Consider the following 4,394-nt stretch of genomic DNA (forward strand, 5'->3'; position numbering starts at 1 on the left):
GACCAAGATCTCCAATTTAACCGATGTGTCCCTGCATAATAGGAATTATTTTTCCATGGTTAAATGATTTGTTAATAAACGAGAATTTGAAATTGCATACAATTTTAAAACCTTGAATATATTAAGAGTCCCTTAAACACATTGGTCAAAATCCCCAAATTAGAAATTTATCCGAAGAACTCCTGCATGTTAGGGATATTTCATAGATTTTTTTAAATATTTTTTTTTTCAAGCTATATATAAAGCGTATATTTTTAAAATAATTTTTCAAGCCCTATAAAAGGTTCGTGGATCTTTTAAATATTTTTTTCTAGACCTATATAAGGCTTGGATTTTTAAATTCATTAATATTTCCATTCTTATAATTCAAGATTCGATTTTTTTTATATTCTATGACTATTCCGATCCTGTATTTGTTAAAATATGTTTAGAAACTAATTTCAGGCTTGGTGATGACTTGTGACTTTTCTAGCGCTGAATGTTCAGATCATCGTCAAGTAGCGTCCCATAAATCCTATAAGCAAAAGCCATTAAAAACAGCTGTTCTTGTAAGGATGTCTAGGTCAAGGTCCTTGCAAAAATAACCCTTTAAAAAGGTACATTTTCCATTATCATTTTCTCCATTTCTGTGAGGTGATTAAAGATCTTCTAGTCCATAAAAATAGTCGATGACAACGAGAACAGGGGCATTTGAAACAATAAGCCGAATAATGTGAAGCTATCCTCCAGAAAAGCCGTAAGGCCTTCCCAGTAAAACCTCAAGTCACTCGCAAAGGAAACTTCTAAACATCCTTTTAACAGGCATAAGATGTACCGGCTTCGAAAAGCCCAAGCGATTCTGAAAATCAATCCAAGATGTTCGTGGAGAACCTGCTGCTACCTTTTCGGTAAAACCGTATAAACCACTCGTAAAGGAAACCTTCAAAAATATAGTTACTAAATTCTTAATCTTGGAAAATAAACATCGATGAATTACAGACTCTTCTATGAAGTAGATTTGTGACATGTAATTTTACTAAATTCATAATGTCAATACCAATAGTACCACCACCTTTTGAACCGTTACAGTAGTATCTGATAAGCATATACATAGATCTATTTATGTCCATCCAATTTTATCCATTAATACATTACCTCTTCGCGGAAACAAATTACCATAAATATTGGTCGAGTCAAATGTTCAAATATATATCAGGCAGATCTCAAATTAATTTTCTTAGTTGGAAACATATTTAATAGTTGTTCCGCAGAATAAACAACAAACAAAAACCTCCCTCACTGCCAACATTTTTTTAACAATTTTTTGACAACATATAATCCCAAAGATTTGGAATTTTTGTCAATTACAATGTTTTCCTCCTGTGAAGAAGATTCCTTACAAAATTTAGAAAAAAATATATATTTTTTAATTTCTTTATAGTTTTCATTTATTTATTCATTTATTTTAGTATTTATAGTAAAGCCAATTCAATTAATATTTTTTTCTTTTCATGACAATATATAAATACAACATTAATTTTAAAAAATGTGTGTCATATTTTGTTTATTTTTTATAAAGCTTAGTTATTCGAAAAAAATATGTAATACAAAAATTCTTCTTTTGGAAAAGAAAACAATTTTTGAGTGAGGGAGGTGGTGTTTGTTGTTGTGGAGAGAGTTTCTTTATGCCTTATGTAGTTGTTGTGAAATTACGACCTACGGAAGTAAATGATATGACTGACCATTTACCACAAAAAATTGAAATAATTTTTTTTTCTTAAATTGGAAAAATTCGCTTTAGCTAATAGAATGAAAAAACCTTTGTTATATTTCTTACCCATTTTTTCTTCTTTTATTCATATATATAGAAGTTTCATGTGATATATGCATATTTTTTTTTTTTTTGTTTTCTCATTAAACAAAAAGTTGTAGAAAAAAAGAAGTCACAGAAAAAAATTGTTTTTTTTTGTTTGTTTATTTAAATCTTCAAATACTCGCACAAACTTATTTCAAAACCGAGCTAATTGTCTAAGGTTAATTAGGCGTGTTACTTTGCGCACACAACAACACGCCCATACATACAACCGCCAATAAACATTGTTCGTGTATTGGGTGTATCGTTCATCATCAAATTAACATTAGTCACATTAGCATCGTTGGAAAAAAAGCAACATCCATCATTCATTTTTTCATTTCAATTATTATTAAATATTTTGTTGTTGTTTTTGTTCTTGTTTGTTTGTTATATATATTTGATGTTTTTATATATATATTATATAATTGTTGTTGTTGTTCTTTGTTGAAACATGATTATAAGCAAAGAATTAAGAGATAGAGAGAAGAAAAGCCTATGGGGAAAATTGTACAAAAAGGAGTATGGCGAGAACGACTGAAGGAATATTGAGAAAGGTGGAGGAGAAGGAGTGGGGTGGTCTATTCTAGTGTGTATTTGGTTACATACCACACCAACACCGTTTATATTTGTTCTGACATCTCCCACAATATTTCCAAAGTTACACTAACCAACACCGTGCCGCCGCCCCGCTCTCCCTCCTGTGCCATATACTTTTGTAAAGTTTTTTTACAATTCCAAGAGACCCTTAATCCTGTACTTTTTTCCTGGCTTTTCGGGAGATAGAGAATTACAAATTTGCAATTGGAGGGGGGAGGTGGGGGGAAGTAAATGCCCCCACACCTCTCTCCTGCTTAAACTCCACACAAATTTGTATTTCACTTTTGCTAAGGGAATATTAAATTAAATCCTTTCTGCCCTCCCGCCCCCTTAAGCTTCTTTTACTTTTTTTCCTAATTCCATCATCTATTTCTAGCTTATAAACAGTCATGTTTGCTGTTGTTTTGGATTCTTTTGTCTGCCTTAAATTTGTGGTTGTTCTTGTTGTTTTAAGAGTTTTGCTTAAGAAAGTGTGAGTGATAAAGAAGAGCGTTTTTTTCTTTTCATTTTTTGTTGTTGTTGTTTAAGTTTTAAAGTTCCATTTGTTTTAAAGTTTAAAAATTAAATTGTTTTTCGGTTGTTAAGTATCTGAATTCAAAATATGTTTTAAGTGTGTGTGTGTGGTTTTTTATATTTATTTTCTTCTTTTTGTTTAACTAACTTACTATCAACAGGGACTGCAAGTGTGTGTGTAAATGTTGTTGTTGTGTGTACGTGAAAAATTTCTTAAGGGAAAACTAACTAAAACTTAATGCCATATATAAACACAGAGACATCCATCTCTATACGCCAAGCCACCATGGATGACACCACCAACACAACACCTACGCCGCTAGGCAGCCAACCTAGAATGGGAAAACTTTTGCCAACCCCTAGGGCCATCAGCCAGGGCATATTTGAAGTATTGATCAAGTTCAAGCATTTTTTTGTTCATTCTTAATACTCTTGGCATCCTTTTCTTTATTATTTCCCTTCTCCATTCCTTCCCAACAAGTTTTAGTTAATTCTTCTTCTTTTCGTTTTTTGTGGTTGTGATTTTTTTCTTGAAGAAATCTTTTTTTTAAGTGGCTGACTGCTTTGCTGGTATATTTAAATCTGTTTTTTTTTCTTTTTGTTGTTGTTGTTTTTTTACCTTAAAATTATCATTTGTTTTTATTTAAAAACTACAACTTCTTTTCTTTGTTAACCAATAATTGTATAGAAAAAGGTCTTTTTTGTTGTTGGTTTCATGTTTTTTTTTTCTTTTTTTTCAAGGGTATAGAGAAACAGGGGATGAGGCGGCACAGCAAGTATAGCGGGCCGTTTTGGAAAAAAGGCAATAAAATTAATAGTAATTATAAGTAGTAATTAATTAATTAATAGTTAATCATATTTATAATAATTTGTAATAATAAAAAAGTTTATATTTTCAATAGCTATTCTTCTTCTTATTTTCTGTTGTTGTTTGTTAAGTTCCCTTCTTCATCATTATGCTGCCTTTCTACTATATTTGTTATTTCCCAAATCCTGTATCTAAAAAAACAAAAACTTGAATGGGTTTTTGTTGTTGTTGTTGTTTGTCCTTCTGCTGTTACTGTTTTGGAATTTTTTTTTTACTTCTCTGTTTTCAAAATGAGCCTTAAATATTCTGCTGTAGAGTACTGTTTGTGTTGTTGTTGTTGGTTGTAATATATTTTCGCTTCGTATTTTCTTGGTTTTGCATAAATTGTTTTCTTCTCTGTTTGTATGTTTGTTGTTGTTGTTTTGGTTTAATAATATTAAAGTTTGATTTTGTTTTTTTTTTGTTTTGTTTTATTATATTATAATATATTTCTGTTTTTTAATTATATTTATATTTAAATGTTGTTGTTGTTGTTTCTCCTTAAATTTTTTGTTTTCATTCAGAAATTTTCAAGTTGATTTTCATCATTTTTTTGTTTATTTTTTTTTAAATATTTTTTATTATTATTTTAAGTTGTTGTTG

This window comes from Musca vetustissima, unplaced genomic scaffold, assembly GCF_032173495.1.
Source record: "Musca vetustissima isolate MV318-11 ecotype Yass unplaced genomic scaffold, APGP_CSIRO_Mvet_v1 utg7804, whole genome shotgun sequence".
NCBI lineage: Eukaryota > Metazoa > Arthropoda > Insecta > Diptera > Muscidae > Musca > Musca vetustissima.